Source organism: Sminthopsis crassicaudata, chromosome 5, assembly GCF_048593235.1.
Source record: "Sminthopsis crassicaudata isolate SCR6 chromosome 5, ASM4859323v1, whole genome shotgun sequence".
Classification (NCBI taxonomy): Eukaryota; Metazoa; Chordata; class Mammalia; order Dasyuromorphia; family Dasyuridae; genus Sminthopsis; species Sminthopsis crassicaudata.
In genome coordinates, this window is record NC_133621.1 from 38,750,962 (window position 1) to 38,775,929 (window position 24,968).

The 24,968-nt window shown below is 37.0% G+C and overlaps 1 protein-coding gene across 9 annotated transcripts in view; it reads left to right on the forward strand.

Annotated features, from left to right (window-relative positions):
- Positions 1-24,968, forward strand: part of TMEM108 (transmembrane protein 108) — a 346,872-nt gene that overhangs the window by 24,415 nt on the left and 297,489 nt on the right. For 2 of the 9 annotated variants that reach the window (XM_074271195.1, XM_074271202.1), the window contains exon 3: positions 15,823-15,874. The exons of the other annotated variants lie outside the window; for them this stretch is intronic. The gene's annotated coding sequence lies outside the window, so the exon portion shown is untranslated. The remainder of the gene's footprint in view (positions 1-15,822; positions 15,875-24,968) is intronic. 9 annotated transcript variants of the gene reach the window in all.

The following is a 24,968-nucleotide window of genomic DNA, read 5'->3' on the forward strand; positions in this document are numbered from 1 at the left end:
GCCTCTCAAGCTGTTTTTAGCAACCTCCTTCCTGATTGGCGTGGACTTATCCAGCTTTATCTAAGTGGGATCTTCATATTTCCTCTCCTACGTTTACTGCCAAGCTATGTGAAACCTGTGAAGAATAGGAACAGTAAATCCAGGGTCTTTTCCTGCTCCCCTCAAATTCAGGTCTGCTTTGGACTCAAGATGTGATCTATTTCAGGCCAAAGTGGTTAGGCTTCTTGCTCTCTTTCTCCATGGACTTGCTCCAGGACATTGGTTAAATTATGGAAATTTCCTGTGCAGAGTTCTCTCATTCTATAATGGAGAAAATGACTCTGCTAGAAGAGAGCAGAGATGTAGGGAAAAGGCTCCTAAACGACAGGGCTGGGTTCCCCCTCTCTACCATTTATGCCTTTGCAACCTCAACTAAAGGACTTAAGCTCCCTCTGTTACTCTTTCCACATCTCTAAAATAAAAAGTTGAACTAAATAGCCTCTGAGGTTCCTTCCAAAATGAATTACCTCCAGATGTTATGGGAAACCAGTGACAGAACCAAACCTTGTGCCTGTACTTTGTCTTGGACAATTCCAAAGCAACATGTAAACAAGGGCATGATGGTGTGGTAGGAGCTACTTAAGTAGGTGCCAAGGACATTATTTGTACTGACAGATATAGCTATCTATGGCCTGTTTATTTGGATTCAAAAGAAAAACCAGTAGATTTATAATTTGATTTCACATGGAAAGGAAGAAATATGGCACCACTGATAAACCTGGAGGGATTAAAGGAAATGTGAGTCAATAGTGCTTGCTTAGATATTTACTTATCCAAAAAGCTATGAACAGTTTTTCCCCCCCATTGGCAGTTCATTGGATATCCTAAAAGCCTACAATTTAGGTATTGTAATGTAACCATAACTGTGTGGTCATAGGCCATTTGTCTAACTTGTCTGACCCTCAGTTTTCTTATCTGTAAAATATGGATAATTATAGTGGCAGTACCTGTCCTATAGTTAGCTACTGCTAATATAATTATCATTATTCTTTCATTTTACAAAGGAGGAAACCAAGAATTAAAGAGATTCAGATACTTATCCAGGATCACATAGCTAGTTAGGGTTTGAAACAAGATTTTAATTCAGGTTGGTGATTCCATGTCTAATATTTTATGCACTAGATACTGGCTATCCCAATAAGATAATGTGTATGTGATAAGATGCTTTAGAAATGGCAGCCTGATGATGGTGATGAAAATGATGATGATGATAGTGAGGATGATGATGATGTTGTTGGTGATGATGATGATGATGATTCTTGTGTGACCTGGTGAGGGAGGAAGAGGGAGACAATCCATTTCTAAGGAGTAAAGGATGCTTTTAAACTTGGAATCATAAAGCCAATGTTTAGTCATTCTTTAAGCCAATTTCTCTCTATTTGATATGAGTATTTTCCTACCGAGGCATCATAAACCCTAATTAATTTTTTCTTCCTCGGAAAAACATAACCCACTGAACTGTTGCTGCAAATAGTGCCCCCAAACCTTTTTTATAGTTCTTGATGATTTTATTTCATTCTTCATTTAACATTCTATTATTTAGCATTGCTTTAATTTTCTTAGCCAAGATACATTTCTTTTTCAGATATTTAAGTGAAATTCAGTACACATTGCAGTCCCAAAGGGCTCATTTCCTATTAGTCTGCCAGCCCCAGACCTCATTTAGTGCCCCAAAATTAGCCTAACACTGCTGACTGTCTAGCAGAGATTCATAGACTCCTGTGACTGTGAGAGACCTTGAGAGGACAGCTCCACCTCTAACTTGGAGGTAGGAACAAATCTATGTGGCAATCATGATTCACATTTATCTAAAATTTCTGTGAGGTATAAAGAACAGATATTGGCATTTTTAATAGCTGTGTGACATGGTAGCCCAAAAGGTGACTGCTAGCCTAGATCTCACAGAGGCATCTGGTATCTAAGGTGGTTTTGGGGATGGGGGTTGAAGAGTCCCTGGTCTGATTCCATCTGGCATACTTGGTTTAGTTCCTGCTATCAGCATAGGTAGATAAACTATGGTGAACAGGATGGGGGATGACTTGGAGACCATGCTCTGAAAGAATCAATTGAAATAACGGGAATATTTTTCCAGAAATAGATGGATAAAATTTAAGAGGGAAAACATGGTCGCAGTCTTGAAATATCAATATGTGAAAGAAAGATTTTTCATTTTTTCAGACTCTAAAGTTTCTATATCTGTAAAATGACAGGATTGGACTAAGACTTTAAGTTCCCTTCTCAATCTAAATCTATGGTTCTTTGATCATAGTTGTTATTTTATTTAATTTTACTATTTTTGAAGAATCGTCAACCTTACAACAATTATATTGACTCTCCAAATTCTACATTAACTCTATTCAGTATATTGCATGTATGATGAGTCATTGATGCTTTCTCACATATTACCAGTAAACCAGGGCAAGGTTGGAGTGGAAGCAGTATGCAATACTGCTGAATGGTATTCAATAAGGAGAGCAAAAGAAGAAGTGGAGAAACAGTAGCATAGTATATTAACTATCTTTGAGATTCCCAGTTTTGTTTCCTTTAAAAGCACTCTGGTTTTAATTAATTTGGATTAAGCTATCTAGTTACTTGTACCCTTGGAGAATAAAATATACTTCTCTCTTCAATTGTCAACAATCCATATTTTCCGGAAGACTTTTCTTGAACCTAACTAAAATTTTCTTCCTGAAAAATCTCCCTGTATTGGAAGTCCATTTCTTCTTGTTCAGTCCTTTGTAGAGAATTTAGGATTAAGTACTGGAAAGGACATCTCTCAGAGTTTATTTAGTCCAGCTCCCACCTTCTATAAATGAGAAGTCTGAAGCTAGGTCAGGTTAACCAAGGAATCCAAGGTCACAGGGCTGAGGAGTTACAGAACCATGATTCAGTCTCAAGTCTGCTGCCCCCAAATCTATTGTTTTTCATCTTTCACCTTATTGCCTCCATATGTAGACTTTAGAACTGGAATTGACCTGAAACCATCTAATTCAGAGATCTTTAATGTGGGATGTGTGAATAAATTTCAGGAAGTCTCTAAACTTGGATGAGGGGAAACATTTTTATTTTAAGCAATCTCTAACTGAAATTTAACACTTCCTTTATTTGTGACTATAGGTAGCAAACCACAGTTGTTTGGGCTTCCTCAGATAATTAAAACAAATGAGGGGAGCATTTATAACCCAAAAAAGATTAAGAATCCTTGACCCAACTTCCATAAGAAACTGAGACTCAAGAGTTTTTGTAGGGAGCAAGTAGCAACTGACAGCTTGTAATCTTTTTTTCTCAGTGGTCAACTTATTCCAGTTGAAAAAAATAAATAGATGAAACTCATTGCAGTGGTTAACAGATGCCCATGCTTGTTCCAAAGCAGCTCATCTTTATGGAATTAGGAATCAATTTATGTTGAAAATGCAGACAGAAAAGTCACACTCAGAGTTGCTGTCTTTCAAGATAGAATACTGAATTATAGCCTCCCTCACTTCCAGTTTCAGGAGCTATTTCTTGCCAGAGAAGCAGCAGTGCCCAGAGACTTGACTGCTGCCAAACATTTCATTATGAGACTGGCTTCTGCAGTGTCGGCCACCTTGTACCTCTAGTGTGTAGAGGAGGAACTTATTTTATTCTGGTGACACCTAATTGCCCTCCCTGCCCAGACACAGAGGTGATAGACACCACTAGGTTCACAGAATTAAACCTGGAGGGGACCTTGAAGGCTCTCTACTCTAGCACCCTCATTTAACACATGCAAACACTGCAGCCCAGGGATATTAAAGCACAACTTGAAGTACAGTCATACAATTGGTATATATAGCAGAAACAGCATTTGAACTTACAACTATTGATTCTAGCTCTTTTACTTTTTCTATTCTCTCTGCTTGCTTGACTCCCTTGTCATATAACTGCAGGATTGTGCAAAAAGATGTGAGTTGAGATTCCAAAAGATCATGAAGCATCCTACTTATCTCCTAATGGAGGATTCAAGATGCAGAGTGAGACTTCCATTTTTGGACACGACCCATGTGGGGATTTATTTTTTGAATATTCATATTACAAGGATTTCCTTTTTCAATGAGGGGTGATGGTATGAAGAGAAAAATAATGTTTTTAATTGGAAAAAAGATAAAATAAATTAAATTACATATTCCAAAAATAAAGATGAGAGTCATCCAAGAGCTTAAGCTCATTAAGTATATTTTATGCTAATTGCCTGATTTAACTTTTTGCCTCCATAATAATTATTTTATATAATGAGAAAAGGTCACCTTCATTTTGCCATCATTGATTTCTGATCCATTGGTGTTAGGACAAGTCCCACCTCTCTACTGAGTGAGCTTGTCTGGGTATTTATCCCTGACTCTCTTTGTATTTAAGTGACTATCTGATTTTAATTGGAACAACTTAGAAAGCTGCATCCACTGCTCTGAGTCCCTGGGGGCTTTATCAGTCAGTAATAACATTTATAAAATCCCACTGTATACAAAATGAGGAGATGGCACAATGAGAAGGGAAAAGGTAACTCTTGTCTCTTGGAGGAGTAGCTTTGATTATTTCAGAGAAAGGAGAAGAAAGTTCTAAGAGAAGGCACAAAATCTCCAGAAAGAAAAAGGACACTTAAGAGCTGATTTGGCTCAGCTAGCAAGTCACAGGATTATTGAATGGGAAGAGATCACATTGGCTATTCAAATTCAGCCCATATCTGAGCAAGAATCCCCTCATCTGCTTTAAATCATAGAAAACTTAAAGATTCAAGGCTGAAGGCCTGCTGGGTATAAGTCACTGGGCTGCACAGAGTGACTAGGAATAGAACGAGACTATAGGATGGTTCTGATTCATGTTTCACATTACTTTATAGTTGAATAAGGGAGGCAAGACATGTGAAAAAATAAAAGAATAGTAAAAGGTAGTCAATGCTGAAGATGAATATTATAAATAAGGGGAGTAGACATTCAAAGGGAGGAAGGATCACTGTAGGCTGGTTCAATTGGAGAAATTTTGTGGAGAAGGTTGGCTTGAACTGGGTTTTGACAACTGAGTGAAACTCAAGATCAGCAGTGGTGGTGAGACCAGGAGATTGGTGGGAGCAAAGTGGACATATGAATGGACCACTAGGAACAATGAGTTTAATTTGACTATAATGAAGCATTCATATAAGGGAAATAGTTGGGAGTAAGGTGGATAGGATATTGGGGTCTGATTGTGATTGGGGCTTGAATGCCTTTAGTACTCTGGAAGAAAGAATAATTACTGGTGAGTCAGCATGTAAAATGAAGGAATGCAACGTGTGAAAAGAGCAATGGACCTGATGTCAGGAGACCAGATTCCAAGTACTGTCTATGCCAGATAACTGGGTTCCCAGGAGTGTTGGCTAGTTCCTTTGCAGATCTAAAAATCTATAAGTCATTGTCTTTGCTGGACATTATGGCTAAGAAAAATCAGTGCTGAGAACCATTCTGTGAGCCTTTTAAAAATATTTATAGACTTTTTAAACTTGGCTAATTTTTTGGAAGACTAATGCATTTGTCATTGACTCTAGAATTTTACATTGATGTATTATCATTTTCCCTTAAAGAAATTCTGACTTAAGACAAATATGTATCTAGAAGGCCATGTGGTAATAGTACTTTTCTTCCAAGTGATAAAGATGTTTCAAATAAGGTCTATTAAATGTTGAAATCTGGGTATTTGATAATAGAGACCTTTTTAAAATTGGGACAGGAAGTAGATAAAGGTACATACACTTTTGTATCTAATCAGAGTCCTCATATGCAGATTTGTAACCTGGGGTATATGAAATTAAAAACTATATTTTAATAACTACTTCAATAAATTGGTCTCCTTTGTAATACTATATATTTTATTTTTGGCATTTAAAAACATTTTTCTGAGGAGGGGTCCATGGGATTCACCAAACTGCTAAAGGGGCCCATAGTACAAGCAAAGTAAAGAATTCCAGCTCTAAAAGCCCTGTAGCTCTTTCTTATACTCTTGTAATAAAATCATAGGTTTAAAGTTTCTATCTTTATTTTGCCAGTGAGAAAACTGAAGTCCAGAAAGTTTTGAAATGATTTCGTCAAAATCACATAGATTATAAATGACAGACTTGGGATTTGAACTCAGGAACTCTTACTGCAGCTTCCATGTTCTTTCCATTATACCATGCTTGGTTATAGTCTTCATGATACCTTGTTAAAGTAACTTCCTCTCTCCCCCCTTTCCATCTGGAAGAAATACATTATGGATTATCTAATCTAATTTCTGTATTTAATACGTGAGGGCACTGAAGGCCAGAGAAGTTAAGTCCAGAGGATTCTAGATTTGGAGTGATTTGCCCCAGACCATTTGATTAATGAGGAGCTGAACCATGTTGAAACCGATTCTGATTTGTTTTGTAGGTTGTAAGCTTGGGGCCAGGGAACTAACTGAACATTTCCCTCAGGACCAAGGACAGTGCCCTCTACATAGTAGGTTTTGAATAAATGGTGTGAGTTGGTTTGAATGTGAACCTGACAAAGAAACATTTTGTACAACTTTGTAATTCCCACTCTTTGACATGTTGCCCACTTATGAAATGCTTTATGTGGACCTTTATGAGTCCACCAGGTTGTATTCTTATATCAAAGGAACAATTCTTTACAGGTGTTTTATACAATCCCATTCCACACTATCTACCTGTTGTAGAAGAAGACTCTGAAGATGTGGTGTTTGCATATTGGCAGAAATGGAAGGCAGGGCTGTGGTTGAGCTATTTGATTCTACTCTTTCATAGCAGCTCCACTTCAAACCTTCATCTCTTTTCAGAGCAAATGAATCCCCACAAAAACAAAACCACAAACACAAATTCAGTTCAGCAAACACAGATTAAGTACTTACCGTGTGTTAGGCACTGTGGTCGCTGCTGGAGACACAGAAACCACAATGAAAACTCTTCCCATTCTCAGGAAGTTTATTTTCTACTACAGACTCTAAGATTCTAAATCAGCCAAAAGTCATGGTGCATGACATAATGCATAACTTCTTCCTCCCTGTTGTAGGTGATAGTATATATATGACCTCTTCCTCCTTGTCCTATGTTGGGAATTGTCCTTAATTCACCTCATGGGCCTGTAGACTGGGAATATGATTTCTAGACATGAAATGCAGCCATATTGATCGTCTTCCATTATAATCATGGAGAGCCTACTTTTTCATGTTCACTCTGGTTGTATTCTTCCTTTTCTTACTCATGTTTTCCTGTTTCTCCCAACTAAGTTTACTCCTGTCACTCCCATTATCCTATGTGAGATAGTGGGGGAAATGTGAAGATAATTAGTTCCCTGAATGTCTTGTTGCTGTGGGATACAAAGAGATTTCCTTTGCTGTGTATTAGTTATGAGTCACAGATAAAGAAGCAGATGGTGTGAAGGGTGAAATGCAGAGTTATGGGAATATCCAAGCATCATCATTTAAAAAAAATAGAAGTCTGAAAGCCACTGAGAATGAAGGTAGACAGCAATGCTGTACACTAGAATGTTCAATAGAATCAGGTTCAGAAGGAAGAAACTATGATTCAGGAATGTAATTGAGTGCTTAGTGCCATACGAGTGAGTGTGTAAGAGAGGAGGAAGAGGAGAAAGAGATAAGAGTGGTTGAACCATTATGTTGAAGTAGAAATAGCATTGGTCTGGCAATTGGGAGTCCTAAATTCTTGGATCAGTAGAAACTAGTTTAGTTTCCTTATCCATGAAATAAGAGTATATTTCTAAGATAGAGGTTTTTGGTGTCATGGATCTCTTTGGCAGCTTGATGAAATCTAAGGGATACTTCCCAGGAGGATGCTTGTTGCCTATTTTCATAAATATTAATTTTTAATATGTTATTTTTTCCAGTTACATATAAAACAATTTTTACATTTTAAATAAAAACCTTTGAATTTCAGATTCATTCCTTTCCTCTATCCCCACTTCTCCCCTTGAGAAGACACATGTGAAGTTATGCAAAACATTTCCATAAAAGTTCTGTTGCTGAAGAAAACATAGATTCCCATCTAAAAAACAATGCTTGAGAAAAATAAAGTTTAAAAAGTATGCTTCAATCTGCATTCAGATACAATCAGTTCTTTTTTTCTAGGTATGGATAGCATTTTTCATCATCAGTCTTTCAGAGTAGTTTTGGATCATTGTATTCACAAAGTCATTCATAGCTGATCATCCTACCACATTGTTATGACTTTGTATTCAATATATTTCATTTTGCATGAACTCATGGAGTACTTCCAGGTTTTTCTGAGAGCATGCTGTTCATGATTTCTTATAGAACAATAGTATTTCATCATAATCACATATTGCAGTTTATTCGGACATTCCTCAATTGATGGACATCTCCTCAACTTCAATACTTTGCCTTGAGAAAAGAGTTGCTAAACACATTTTTGAAGATATAGGTCCTTTTCATTTTTTAAAAGGCTCTTTTGGGATTCATGTCTAGTAGTGGTATTGTTAGATTCAAGAGGTATACATGATTTTATAGCTCTTTGGGCATAGATCATATTTTTTATCAATAAATACTAAATTTAAATTAGAGGGTAGGGAAAAGAAATATGTAATTTTTCCAATCCAACTTTGTGGGTCCCTTGAAATCTTTTCAAGGACCACAGTTAAAGAACTTCAGTTTAAGGCCTTTTCTAGTTTTAAAGCTCCATGAGTTTCATTGAAGAAGAGACGAAAAAGGTAGAAGTTTGGAAGGGTTTCCATTGTACAGTGAGGTATTCAAAGGTAATAATTTGTCATTTTAGGTCAAAGAATTCATCATCAAGGGACCAGCGCATAAAAGATATGCCCCTCCACTCTGTAAAGTATTATACTTCCAAAGGATCAGCCTTGATGACACATTCCATTGCCAAAACTACTGTACTCAAAGTCTGCCCAGGAAGCTGAAATCTGCCAGCATAGCTTTCAAGAACTCAATTAGGTTGAGGCATTGGGGCATTGAAGTAGGACTCTGTGGAGGGCTTCTAGTGCTAACTGTACTTCCAGGTTATGGGATGCTTAACCTGGGTTCTATGAACTTCTAAAAATACTTTTGGTTTTGTTAGCTCTCTTTTAGTGCATTTCATTCTATATCTTTTAAAAATATGAGAAGGCATTCATAAGCTTCAATAGATTACACAAAGGGTCTTGATCCAAAAAAGGTTAAGAATACCTATTCTAGAGGAAGTTAAAATGATTCATAAGAAAATGAAGAAGGGGAATTGCTGATGGATGAGATTAATCACACACAAAAGAGCGCTATAATTTTGAGGGCATTGAAGTATTCTCAGTCTGACAGAGGGGAATGAAGAAACCAAAACTAAGGGAAATTTTGGAATTCTGAAAATCCTTTGATTACTAAAAAAAAGGCAACTCAGAGAGCCTCAACAACTACTGACATATATATATATATATATAAATACATTTTCAATTTTTTGTATAAAATATGTAGATTTAATGTATAAAATTCTACTTGGATGAAAGCATTCTTGAAGCTTTTAGAAGGCAACAAACAACTTTTGCAAATAATATTCCATTATAGATAATATCTTTATTGTTGCTGATAGATATAGAGAATATGAGAACCTACTCTGTTGATCATCAATCACAAGAAAGTAGGTGATTGGTGGAGAAGAGAGGAATGGTACCTCCTGATTCCAGTTGTATTTAAGCTGCCAGAATTCTGTCACCTATTTCTCCTGAACTTGTCAAGATTCCTCAAAACTTTGTGTCTGGGATCATCAAAAAAATAGTATTTATGTAAGCTCTTTATGTTAACTCGTTTGATCCTCACAACAATCCTGGGAAATAGATGGTATTATCATTCCCATTTTGCAGGTGAGGAATCTGCCATTGAGAGAGATTATGTGACTTGCCAAGAATAACACCGTTGGTGTCTAAGGCAGAATTTGAACTCCGTCTTCTGAACTCCACATATCACATTCTTCCTACTGAGCTGCCTAATGGTCAGTGCAAGAATATAATTGCCCAACTGTAGGATGGACTCCAGTTATCTCATTTTATTTGATGGGCTCCTTGTAATGAAAGGGAACCTCCTTTACAAAGCAATTTGGGAAAATTGCTCAGGTGGCAGAATTATGGCTCACTCACTTTGTGTTTGTTTAAGTAGAAAATACAGTGTCTCTTTTTACCTTGGTTTTTCCCTTGTTTCTTACTTTAGAGCCACTTTCTTTCTTTTTTTTTTTAAATTTTTTTTGAGTCCAGGAGAAGGGCGAGGAAGGAGGCCAAGAAAATGGGGCTCCCTAAACACAAGCCCTGAGGCATCTGCAATTGACTTATGATTTCCTCTCCACTTCTAAATTAGGGGGAAAAGAGGTTACAACACACTCCTGGGCATGTTCCTAATTACCATCTGGGGTAATTCATTTATGCCTTTCTCACCACGATGCACCAAGCTTCAGGGAGGTCCTGAAGATTCCCACAGAGCAAACTGGAGCCAGGAGCCTATGACCAGTTGCACAGCCCCAGCTTTGTTGTTTCCAGAATTTTTAATTGAGGCTTAATAGTTTAAGTGGATAATCAACTGAGACATGAATGCAACCTAGCAGGAAGTAATTAGGAATTTGAGATTATATGTTCAACTAGAAAATGTTTTAAATGGAGCTCTATCTATTCAGTCAGAATAATTGTGTTAAATAAAATGAAATGATTCATACTACCAAGAATGAACTACTAGAAATCTTTTTAAAAACTGTATGTTCAGTTTTTTGCTTGAAATTTAAACAGAAATGACAGGCAGCATTCATTCATGCATTCCTTCTGTTCCATAAACATTAAGCACTTGCTGTGTATAAAACATAGTGCTTGGATTCCAGATAATACAAAGTTTAAATGATACAAGGCCCTTGTTTTAATTCCAGCATATTTGTGCTTATTATATGGTTTTTCTGCTGTAGTATAGATTGGGGATTTCCTGCCTTTTTTTAACTTGACCTTGATAGCAGTGACTGGTGAAGTACCTGGACTCCTTTTGAAAAAGATTTTTTTAAACATGTAACATAAAATACCTCAGAGACAGAGAGAGAAAGAGACAGAGAGAGACAGAGAGAGAGAGACAGAGAGAGAGAGAGAGAGAGAGAGAGAGAGAGAGAGAGAGAGACAGACAGACAGAGACAGAGACAGAGAGAGAGACAGAGACAAAGATAGGGAGAAAAAGGCAGAAACAGAGACAGAGAGAAACAGAGACAGCAAGACAAAAAGAGAGAACAGAGATAGAAACAGAGAGACAGAGTCAGAGAAAGAGAGAGAGCTAGCAAGCAAGGACTGTGAGAGTTTCATAAGCCTTCTATATAATATCATTTCCTATTCTTATCCCTTAGGTCAAAACATTGCAGGAAGTAACTTGATGAATGGTTAGGTAAGAAAATCTATCTCCAAAGCTTACTGTCTTGCCTGGTACCTTGTCCAAGTTATTTAATAAAAGACTTTATAAATATACAGTGGTCTCATTATGAATAAGGTGTCTTTCTAGAGAAGGCAGAGGAGAATCTCTAGTCTTGTATTTGTCCTGCCATCCAAGCTACTGTTTGCAGACAGTAAGAGAATAAAGCTTCATGTGCTGGTCTCCTGGGTATAAAAGCAGTGCAGACTGGACACTAACCTTGTAGCTGAGTTGCTCTAGAGTGACCACTGTGGCATTGGCAGTGCCATCAGGATCTGGGGATTGATTTCTTCTTCCTCCATAAAGCTATGTTGAGGCTTCTCTGAGTGCCCTATTTCAGGAAGGACATTGATTGACATACTGGCTCATGTCCAGGACAGCCAGAATTCAATTAAATTCAACAAACGTTCATTAAGCACCTTCTGTGTGTTTGGCATTGAAGATACAAAAATGAAAACAAAACAGTGCTTGCCCTAAAGGACCTTCTACATTCTCTTAGGGAGACGGAATGCACACAGATATGAAAATATAAAATATACATAAAGTAAACCAAAGGAATTTTGGAGTGTGTGTGTGTGTGTGTGTGTGTGGGAGGGGCTATTTCTGTCAGCTATAACAGTGGTCAAAAAGGCTCTGAGTGTTGGCATTTGAAATGAGTCTTTTTTAAAAAATAATTTATTTATTATTTTAATGCACATTGCTTTATGAATTATGTTGGGAGAGAAAAATGAGAACATAAAGGAGAACCCATGGGAGAGGAAAAAAAACAGAAAAAAAGAAGTAAATATAGCATGTATTGACTTATGTTCAATCTCCATAGTTCTTTTTCTGGATGTAAATAGCATTTTCTGTCCAAAGTCTATTGGGATTGCTTTGGATCATTGAACCACTGAGAAGAATCGAGTCTTTCATAGTTGATCATCGCACATTCTTCCTGTTACTATGTACAATGTATTCCTGGTTCTGCTTGTTTCACTCAGCATCTGTTCATATAAATCTTTCCATGTCTTTCTAAAATCAGCTTGTTTATCATTTGAACTGTCTTGAAAAAGGATAAGGATTCCAAGAAATAGAATTGAGGAAGGAACATTCTAGGCATGGGAGACAGACAATGCAAAAGCAGGAAGGTGGAAGATGAAATGTTATCTATGGGAAGAGTAGGCAGATCATTTTGGCAGTAGAGTGGGAATCAAATCATATCAGTATGATTCGAGGGTTATTAATCTAGAGAGCAGACTACTTTGCAGTGGTTGGGAATAAGAACGTGTGGAATGATGATTGGGTACATGGAAAAGGGATTTAATTTGCTGTGCTTGGTCCCAGAGAACTGAGAAACAGATTTTTGTTTGACATAAGCAATAATTTCCTAACATTGAAAGTGGTCTAGATTTGAAATGACCTTTCTTAGGATGTAGTGGATTCTTCTTTCCTCCTTCTCTCCTTTCCTTTCCTCTTTCCATCTGTCATTGACATTTTTTTCCTGTTTCCCCATCCCACTCAGGCTAGAAATGTAGTAGCCATTTATGGGCACAAGCTGAACACTGATTGGTTATTGATTAATCTGCTTAGTTATTTTCCAGACTGAACTAGTTCACTCCTTCTCAGGCACCCTAAGTGCCCCCCCCATTCCGGGGGGTTCATCATATTAGAGGCAGCCTTTGTGTGGACACAATCAGTGGTGGCTGTACCACAGCTTGGTGCACTCGAACAAAAGCTATCCACAAGCCTTAACCTCCTCCAGTAGTGGGGGTTGCAAGAGGGTATCACCATGCCAAACTTTACTGGAAGTTTATAGAGACAAGGCGATGACTTTTTTGGGATTTTGTAGAAGGGATTTCTGTGTTTGCTTTGGACTAGTTAATCTACATGCCAACCCTGCTTTGAAATGGTGATTCTGCTTGCCTCCATTGGGGTTGGTTGTGCTTTTCACAACACACATCAGGACTTTGTGTTGAACTGCCTCAGGCTCTTCAGTGAGTCAGGCCCAGAGTCAGGAGTAGACCCTTAGTTTCTCTGCCTACAGCCAACACTTCAAGACTATAGTATGCGGGGAAATACCCGTGAAGCTCTTCCTGCCTGCTGCTCCTGATCCCTCCTGTTTCTTCCTGCATCACTGTAGTGGGGCCAGCTGGTAATGGGCATCCAACAACTGCAGAGTGATGAGTAATGAATGGATGAATGCATACCATATGTCCAGAGCTTTTGAAATAACTAATTTACATGACTTGTGAAGCAAGAGCAAAGCCAGTGATGTGAAACTCATGTCTTTTGTTTTGTTTCTTGTGCTATTTGTTGAATGTATCCATTTGGTGATGTTTGCTTAGTGACCTTAAGGCTGGAGGGAGGACCGTGTTCTTCTTAACCAGAGCTGTGGGATACATGTGAAGCCAGACTCAGAATCTCTGACTCAGAAAGGAACCTCAACAACATCTTGTCAAACATAGCTGAGCAAGATTCTTATCTACAATAGAGGACCATAGCGTTCATAGTTGGAAGGAACAGTTCCTGATTGATTCCTTTATTTGATAATGCAAATAATAATAATAATTAGCCAACGTTTATATGATTTATAAAGTGCTTTACAATTTTTATCTCATTTGATCTCCCTGACACCCCTTGAGAGATAGGTGTTATTATCCCCATTTTACAGATGAGGAAACTGAAGAGTGTCTTGCCAAGAGTAATACAAAAAGTAGATGTCTGAGGCTGGATTTGAACTCAGGTTCAGTGCTCTATCCACTGTGTTAAAACATTCAGACCATTTTCCTAAGATGCTACAATCTCTCTTTAAAGATAGGTGTCCACTGATGCATTGTTGGTGGAGTTATGAACGGATCCAACCATTCTGGAGAGCAATCTGGAACGATACTCAAAAAGTTATCAAACTGTGCATACCCTTTGATCCAGCAGTGTTACTACTGGGCTTATATCCCAAAGAGATATTAATGAAGGGAAAGGGACCTATATGTGCAAAAATGTTTGTAGCAGCCCTCTTTGTAGTGGCCAGAAACTGGAAACTGAGTGGATGCCCATAAATTAGAGAATGGTTATGTAAATTGTGGTATATGAATATTATGGAATATTATTATTCTATAAGAAATGACCAGTAAGATGAATATAGAAAGGCTTGGGGAGACTTACATGAACTGATGCTGAGTGAAATGAACAGGATCAGGAGATCATTATATACTTCAACAACAATACTGTATGATGATCGATTCTGATAGAAGTGGCTATCTTCATCAATGAGAGGATCCAAATCAGTTCCAATTGATCTGTAATGAACAGAACCATTTACACTAAGAGAACACTGGGAAATAAGTATGGATGACAACATAACATTTCTATTCTTTCTGTTATTATTTGCTTGCATTTTTGCTTTTTCTTCTCAGGTTATTTTTACCCTTTTTCTAAATCCGATTTTTCTTGTGCAACAAGATAAATGTAGGAGGGAAAAAGTTGAAACAGAAGTTTTTCAATGTTGAAAAATTACCCATGCATATGCTTTATATATAAAAAGCTATAATAAAAAAATATAGGTGTCCAGTATTTGTGAAATCACTAGCTTTTGTACAAAGCAGCTCATTCTATTTGTGGGGACACATAACTTCTACCCATTGTTTCTAGTGCAAATATTAATATGATGCAGTATTATTTAAATAGTAATAAGCATCTCATTACTTTCTCATTCTCTATAAAAATCCGGGGTTCCAGTGCCCATGCATTTAAGTATTTTCTCTCTAATTTGACTAGGTTGAATATTTAATCATTTCAGTAAAGGAGATGTGGAGGCTTGGTAGAGAGATTCCTGGACCCAGATACCCTGGACTAGAGATAGAAAAATATATCTATTTTTCTTTTTCCTTAAAATTTTCTAGCTCTGAACAGAAGGGAGAAATCATAGCTCTGGGAGAAGGAGTAAGAAGTTACTTTCTTGGCCTTCCCTTTTGTATTTGTACTTCACAGAAATTAGCACAGTGCCTGACACTAGTGTTTTAATAAATGCTTTTTCATTCATTCATTTTTCCTTGGCATAAAATATTACTATACACATACCTTTTTGTGAGGATTATTTAAAAAATCTCAGAGTTTTGCGTCATTTAAAAGAAAAGCATTATATAAACATGATGCTTGAGTACATATATATGAATATAAACAAATATATACATAAATACATATAGCCATATACACATGTGAATATATATATGTGTGTATATATATATACATATATATGTATATATATATATATATATATACACACACACACACATTGTGTATATACACACATGTAAGTTAAGTATTTTAAATGTACATTCATAGGGCAAAATCTCCCCTCCCATTTCTCTGCAGTAAAGTGATTTTCCTTTTTTTTAGAGGACAGTTCAAAGACAATGATATGTATATGGTATGCCAATATATGTATAAGGTAAGCCAAATTTTTAATGCTTATATTTTTGTCGAGATAAATCTGAGCTCTCTGTGGGCTCTTGTGAGGGATGAGCAGTGTTCAAAGTGCTCTTTTTTAATCTGTTGTAGAGATGAAAGTCACGAAATGATTTAAAAGTGATGGAATCAAAGTATTCTAGAACTGGAAGAACCAGCATCAGAAGTCAGGATTCTTGAAGTTTCTCTTTGATTTTCTTTTTTCCCTGTAAAATAAAGTTATTGATAACATGTTTTTCAACACATCCAGAAACTTCCCTGTGTGCCTAATTCAGTTTAGCCAGAATTTGTGAAGAATTTTCTATATATGAAGAATAGATCTGGTACCAAGGGGCACAAAGATGACCTGGAAAGCAGTCTGCTTTCAGGGAGCTGACATTCTGAGATAGAAATATAACTTCTAAACAGATGAAAAATACAAAAAAAGGAAAAGCCACTAATAACTAGGGCAGTCAAGAAAGATTTTCTCCTGGGAGATGGTGCAGGGGTTAAGCCTGAAAGGAAGTGTGTGTGTGTTGGGGGGACAGTCACTGGGAAAACAGATTTTCAATCAAATCCTGACAACTTGCAATTCCCCCCCAAACCATCAAGTAAAAAGAATAAATAAGAAAGATTTTCCTTCTTAGCATGTACAGCCTTGCATATTAGGAGTTTTATGTTTCAATGAATCAATCATTAAGCAATTATTTAGCACCTACACTATTTCAGATATTGTATTAGATGCTGGAAATACAAAGTAAAAAAAAAAGAAAGAAAGAAACAATCTCTGCCCTTTAGGAACTTAGAATCTATTGGTAGAAGATGACATAGATATATGTAAATACATATGAAATAAACATGAGGTTTTTTTGGGTGTGGGGGATATGAGGACATCATGAAGAAGGTGACACCAGAGTTAAGCTTTGTTTGTTAAGATAATATGTTGTTATTTAGTCATTTCACTAGTGGCTGACTCTCCATGACGCTATTTGGGATTTTCATGGCAAAGATGCTGGAATGATTTACCATTTCCTTCTCAAGCTCATTTTACAAGAGGAAGCTGAAGCAAACAGAGCTTAGGCTCACAAAGCTAATAAATATCTGAACCTAGATTTGAACTTATCAAGATGAATCTTCCTCTTTAGATCTGGCTCTCTATCTGCTGTGCCACCTAGCTGCCCATAAGAGAAATGGCGCACTTAATATTTGATAATTTATAATTATATATGTAATTTATAATAAATTTATAAAGCTTTATCTAGGCTTGTCCATTGTTTTTTTTTTTTTTTGAATTTTTTTGCTAACTCAAGTTGCTTCCATTTACATTTACAACCAGGTTATCTTTTTGGTTCTACTTTGTTTTATATTCATCATTTAATCCTACCTGTATTCTTGCAGCTTAAATCCCCACCCCCACCCCACCATCCTCTAAAACATCCTGTTCCTTTGAAGAATCATCAGGAAGAAGTTTCCTCTTTTAGACTTCCTGGGCGCTTGAGGATGAAATCATTTGGCAACTTAGAAAAAACAGAGACAGCCCTCTGGGACTTATTTATGCCCTTAGCTAGTTGCAGAGTCAGAGCGTGCTCCAGGCACACACTAAATAGATTTTTTATTTTATAGTTCACCCAAGTCCTTCCTCCATATAAAATCCAATCTTCTAAATAATGAATTTGAAGATCTCTCCCCTACTTTTCTTCCTCCCCACAAAATGAGCTGACTTTTCCTTTCTAGTTATCCATCAAAACTTCTTTGTTTCTCAGCACTGCCAGTTGCTTCCTTTATAAATGTTTTTCCACCATGGTTTGGTTCTATAGATTTGGGGAAGAACATAGTATATGGGTAATTCCTAGAACATGAGTGGGTACAGGGATCTTGCTTATAATCCAGGCAAGGAATCCTACTTTATATCAATATTAAGTGCTCTGTGATGGATAAGGTAATATATTAAGTCTTTGAGGGAAATAAAAAATGTGCAAAGCATAGACCCTGGCCTCAAAGAGCTTAAAATAGTGACAGAGTAAGGAATGCTGAACTTGATGAGAGAGGACCCGAGTTTGAATTCTTCTTCACTTTCTGCCTCTATAACTTTTCTCAAATAAGTCCCCTTGTGTTGGCCATGGTTTCCTCACATCTGTAAAATAAAGGAGTTGGACAAGATCTTTAAACTTTTAGTCTCTAGATTTATGATTCCATGATCCTACAGTATAAGATATCTGTTAATTATCTTTAGTTGTATCAACAAAAGCACCATGGGAATTCAGAGAAAGGAAAGCTTGTTGATCTGGGCTTTGAAAAGTAGATAGACTATTCATAGGAGTAATTGGAGGAAGACATTCCTTCCCCCCCTCTTAATAGTGTTTTACTTCTTTCCCATTACATGCAAAAATAGTTTTCAGTATTCATTTTTGTAAAGTTCTGAGTTCCAAATTTTTCTCCCTTCTTTCTCTCCAAGATAGCAAGCATTGTGATAAAAGGCTATGCATGTACAATCATATTAAATATTTGTGAAAGGAGAATCAGAATAAAAGGGAAAAATCCATGAGAAAAAAAATTAAGTGAAAATCTTGTGCTTAATCGGCATTCAGACTCCATAATTCTTTCTCTAAATGTGGATGGCATTTTCCATCACAAATCTTTTGCAATTGTCTTGGATCATTGTATTGCTGAGAAGAGCAAAGTCTATCACAGTTGATCATTGTACAATGTATACAATGTTCTCCTGGTTCTTTTTCTTTCACTCAGCAACAGTTCATGTAAGTCTTTCCAGGCTATTTTTTTGAAAGGGGAAGACACTCCTACCAAAGAAAAAGGAATGAGCAAAGTCAAGGAGATATCAAAAGAAAGCTCAGAGTAATATCATGTAGTAGGAAGAGCACATAATTTTTTGGTCTCAGTTTGGGCCAATCACTTCTCTCTCTCTATCTCAATTTCTTCATCTATAAAATGAGGGGGATGGACTAGACAATTGCTCAGAGCCTTTCTAGCTCCAAATCTTATGTACCTATATCCTGAAAATATTGTGTATACCACTTTGTCTGGCACTATAAAATTTATGGAGTGGAATAATGGATGATCAATCTGGAAACACTGGTAAAATCAGATTGATTTAGTTATTCAGTATCATTTAGTCATTCTGACTCTTCATGATCCCATTTGTTGTTTTTTTTTTTGTTTGTTTTTTGCAAAATAGTGGATGATTTGCTAATTTCTTTTCCAGCTCATTTTACAGATGAGGAACTGAGGCAGACAGGGTTAAGTGACTTGCCCAGAGTCACACAAACAGTAAGTGTCAGGCTGGATTTGAACTCTTGGAGAGGAATCTGTGCACCATGGTGCCGGCTAGCTGCTCAGAATCAATCTGAGGAGGAGCTTAAATGCAGGATGTTTTCTAGGATGATAAGCCACCTCCTCAACTTTACATGTAACATCCCTCTCAATCTGACTCCAGCCTGACAGTCTGCACTAGAATAACATTGCCCATCTTTCTGTCCTCTATGTTCTGGCTAGAGTGACAATGCTTGCAGTCCCAGAACTCTTTATTCCTTCCCTTGCCTTTGCACACTTATAATGCACTTGCACTCAGAGGCTCCCCCCATGCCACACCTTCACCTCTTAACTTCTTTCAAGGCTCATTTTGTGTGTTATCTCCTACTAGAAGCTTTTTTTCTGATCCTTTTATTTCGTAATGATCTTTTCTTAAATTATCATGTATGAGCTAATCCTTTTACAAGCTGTATCTTTCCCAAGGATGCCCCTTCATGGCAGGGGCAATTTTCATTTTCTGTTTGTGTCCCCTCTGCCTTGAAAATGGCAGGTACTAATTATTTCTTTGTTGAATTAAATCAAGAGGATGAGAATAGAATTGAAAAAGCTTAGTTTGAATCTTAACTCTGCTACCTGAATGACCCCAATCTTGCCAACTCTCAGTTTCCTTTTCTGTAAAAAACAAGGTGCTGAACTTGGTCACCCCTTCTACCTCCAGATGTATTGTTTCATGAACCTGTAATTTTATTAGTCATAGATGATTAGTTTTTAGTTATTAACCTGTAATTATCAGCAATAGGAAGTTATTGAAGATCTTAGAATAATTCTATATATTCAAGATGGTGATTTAGATTGTGTGACCAATGTACAATTCTCATGATTTTCTTAAGCAGTGCTCGGTAGTCTGGGGAGGAGGATAAAACAAAGCAAATGGTCAAAGGCATGAAAGTTTTTCTCACATCTTTGCTCTCTCTCCTTTCTGCCTTATGCACATCTCTATATTGTCCTTGAAATGAAACAAAAACAAAGTCACTTTTTAACTCCACAAGTTATTTTTTGGTACTACTTCTTGAGACCATTGGCACCACTAAAAATGGTATGATTTCTTTCAATTGATTGGTTGACCCCAAGAGATCATCCTGACTGAGCTCGGAAACTTCCAGTCATAGGGACACTTCTGGGAAAAAAAGTCAGTCTCCATTTTAGGCAGTTCTTAGTGTTTTTTTTTTTTTTTTTCCCTCATAAAAAGTATTTTTTTAAAAAATTAAGTCAAAGTCATCCTTTAAATAATTTTTACTTATTGACTCTAATTCATCACTCTGAACAAGCCTAACCTATATATTTTTTTGGGGGGGGGCAGTTTGTATCCTGATAGTTCACTGTTTTGAGTATTCAAAGCTCCGCCCAATGGGTCACAAGCTCTAGTAGGTCCTATGAAGCTAGAGGGAATTTATGCTGTGGGCCAAGAACTAGCCAAGCAAAATTCAGAAAGATTCCCTATCACACTGGTGAATTTCTCACCCCAAAAGAGTAGTTTTTTTTTTTTTTAACAAAATTTAATCTTTTGGCGTTCTCAATTTGATACATATCAAGTAATACGAACATTTATATATAAAAAGGGCAGGAAGAAAAGATTGTACATGACACTACAAAATTTCATTATTTAGAACTTACTTTTTTCCAAGCATATAATACCTTTAGCACACTGGACCTTGTAGAGGGTCACAGACAGTGGGGAAACTCTGGGTGAGGTATAAGACCCTTCAGCCCAGAGGGAACGTGCTGACAGTGTCTGGTTTGGCTCCCCATCTCCCCTAAGGGCTCTCGGCCTTCCTGAGAAGTCAGGGGGAAGTGACAACCTGTGTTGTGATTGAAGCAGAGTGATAGCAGGTGGCAAACTCTGTACAATAGCAAGTTGTTTATGTGGTCCCCCATGCACAGTATATACTGGGCGCATGCTTAGTGTTGTTTTTGTTACATAATGGTATGAGGGTATATAAAGGGGAAAGTCCTTGGAATAAATGGACTCCATATTTCTACTATTCTCAGGAGTTCCTCCTCATCACTTCTCCACTTTGATGGTATATTTTAATCACCCCAGCATGAGAGCTCTAGAAAGCAATAGTATGTTTTGTCACCCCAACTTGGGAGCTCTAGAAAGCAGGACACAACAGACACATGAGCCATCCTGTGTCTGAGACACAGCCTCCCTCTAAGGCCATTGCTCTGCTAAGCTGTAGAAGGACTGGAGTTTGGAGATGGAATACACACACTAAATCCCACATTTGAAGTATGGCTTTGGGTGATCTGATTTATAAATTTTCCAAGATCTGTGATTGCTGTTAAGTTAGGATACAGAATATGGCATGCATGTAGAAAACAGGACAGCTGAGAGGCTAAAAATGGTCTAATGCCTCCTTGCACTAAGCTGTTGCCATACTTTCAACCCTCAAATGAAACCCAAAAGTAATTTGAGGATTAATGCAGGAACAATCTTGGCATTAGGGTCCACCTACCGCAAATATATCAAGATATTCAATCGAATCCATTACCTATCATTTTCCATTTTTAGTGGAAATCATAGGCTTTTTCTCTTTCTCTGGCTATTCCTTCTAATATTTGTCTCCAGCTTCATGTTTTATTTTAGCTCTGTAAATGATTGAGCTTGACAGAGATTGAGGGGAGATAGTTTATAAGAACCATAAAAAGGCATGATACATAGATGGTCTATTCTATCTTGACAGTTCGTGGCTGCCTTTACAAAATTCTATGTGTTATCCTGGATTTTCATCACCTCATCTAATCTCTATCTCTACTTTATTACCTCCAGATAGGGCTAACTTCTAAAAGATAATTTCCCTTGCTTCTATTTCCTGCTTTGTTATCTCAAAAAATTATTGCCCAATAATGTTACTTTTTTATTATTTTTCCTTTTATGGTATCTGGAAAAAAGAAATAAAGATAAGAAAAAAATTATATATCTTAGGTGTGGTAATGCATGTTTATGGTATCTGCTACTGAGGAATCTAGTGCTAATGTCTTGCTTAAACTCAGGAATTCTCAGCTATAGTGGGCTAAAAAGCCAAATATGGCTAAAAAGCTAAATCTGGCCCTATTGTGGTAATGACCTGAGGTGGGATGGGGGAGCCACTAGGCTGTCTAAGGAGGGAAGAACCATTCAGATTAGAAACAGAGTGGGTCAATGCCTCCATTACAATTAATAATGGACCCAAAGAAAAGAAGCATAAAGAAAAAGAAAGGGAGAGGAGAAGAAAAAATTACACTAAAACCAGCAAAGAAGAAACAGATCAGAAACAGAAAAGGCAAGTATGAGGGAAGTTTCAAGGATGCTATGGATATCATATTTGGGGGAAACCCAATAGTTTGATAGGAGTAGCAACATGGCTTATTTGTATGCAGGACTGCCCTACTAAACACTTTTTTGATACTTTAGGAATCTATTATTTTCATGGGTGTGGGTATTTCCAACACTAAAGTAGGTCACAGTCCTCTACAACTGTGTTCGTTGGGAGCTGTGACCAAAAAAGTTTATTTTAGAACATAAATTAGGAGCTGAAAGAGAGGTCATCTAGTTCAAATGCCTCATTTTACAGAAGAGTAAATCAAGACCCAGATAGATTAAGGGACTTGCCTTAAGTAGCACACAGTTAATGTGTGCTAGTCACAAAACAAAGATGAATTTTGAACTCAGGTTCCTTGACTTAGAATCCAGCATTCTTTCCTCAATAACATGACATATTCCCCAGATGTATATTTGGCCATGATACGCAAGACATAATGGTAATCACTGCTATGGTTAGTAAAACAAACAAAACAGCACAGTAAACAATACCATCCTTGCTCTTGAATTCTTTCTCTTTCTTCTCAAAACCTCATTCTTTGATTTTCCTACATCAAACATATCTTTCTTCTAGAGGTTTTTGATGTTTATAAAAAATGTTCAGCTTTATAAGACACTTTCCTCCCAATAATCCTTTTAGGTAAAATTGTACGAGTGTCATTATTCACATCTTACAGACAAATAAATTGAGGCATAGAGAGAGATTCAGGAACTTGAAGCCCTATGTAAATGTGTTATTATGATTTTTAAAAAATTAACAGATTATTCAAGTGCATTCGGTAGCAATGTGAAGGTTTAAGCAACTCAGAATAGAAAATGAAAAAAAATTAAAAGTACTGATGTAGATCAATATACCATTCATCATATATTAACCAGAACACTTTAACCAATGTACTGTAACAAGTTAAGGGTTTAATCTTTTTAATATGAATATATGTATCTAATTATATACATTAGATTTCCTAGCCTCCTTATTTCCTTTTTTTTTCCTGAGGCAATTGGGGTTAAGTGACTTACCCAGGGTCACACAGGTAGGACGTGTTAAATGTCTGAGGTCAAATTTGAACTCAGGTCCTCCTCACTTCAGGGCTGGTGCTCTATCCATTGTGCCATCTAGCGGCCCTCATATTTCCTTTAAAAAATTTTCATTCTACATTACTCTATTTGTATCTGTTTAAGCATGAGCCTTATTAAGCATAAAGCCCAAACAACTAAACATGCTTATGAGGACCATTTCACACCATAGAAATAAAAAAAAAAAAGTTCTCAGAAGAAAATATCTTAGTTAAGTGTTAAAAAGAAATACATCCTAGTTTGGATGCATTAAGAAAGGCAGCACCTCTGGCAAATTCCCCATTCCCCTCCCCTGACCCTATATCCAGCCTTAGTCATCTCAGTTAGTCGACTGCAAAATAATAGCCGAGTAGATAATAATAGCACAAGGATAATAATCACACAGTGGCTGGCATATAATAGGCACTATATAAATGCTTATTCCTTTTTCCTTCTCCTTGGTCTTTATGCCTCTTGGCCTCAGTTTATTCACCTGCAAATTGGTTAGGTTGGATTAGAGCATTTCTAAGCTTCTTTTCAGCTTTGCAAGTCTATAATGAGATATAGATTTAAGTATTTTGCTTTAAAGGTGATTCATTTGGACATGGTTTTCTGCCTCTCTTAAAAATTGTGATTGGAATTTCTAGTTATTTAGTTTAAAGCTGAGATTGCTGGTATGTTTTGTCCCCTAACCAAGGGCTAAGGGACCTATTAGACAGTGAGAGTATGAACCAGGCCTCTCTTCTGCCTTCCTGCCTATTATCAATTCTGCTGCACATTCTACTCATTGCACAGATAGAAAACAGAAGATGAGAAGGAATTTATTTTAGACAAATATATTAGCTGTGAGCAGCCCTGGGGAAGGCTTGACTCAGAAGGAGGTTGAAATTCTTGGCTAAGACAACATTGGAAGATTTCTGTAAAGTTGGTTATGTATTTCTATTTTTTCATCCTTATTGCTCTATGAGTTGGTTATAAGATTAAACAAAATTAATAGATGAATTGATGATAAAAATTCAAGTGTTGCTAAATGCCTGATCCTTATGAATACTCTGCTGATACTAGGTCTATTTGTGGGCAAGGGCACCCTAAGTTTATGGATAGATCCCATTGATGTGTATTCCAGTAATTCTTTTGCTTTGACTAATTATGTCCTCTAACTATTGAATAGTGGGGATTTGTAAGTGATAATCCAAGTGTGGCTCCACATAGTCCTGTCCTATGCCCTTTTGGGGCATTTGAATGTGAAGGTTCTTTTCAACTTTTCTGATGTGTGAGACTGTGATCCTTGAAACTTAGGCTTTGGGGGCACCCTAAATATTTCTACATGCTAGGAAGCATTAGATCAGTGGTCCTCAAACTTTCTAAGTGGGGGGCCAGATCACTGTCCCTCAGACTGTGGGAAGGCTGGATTATA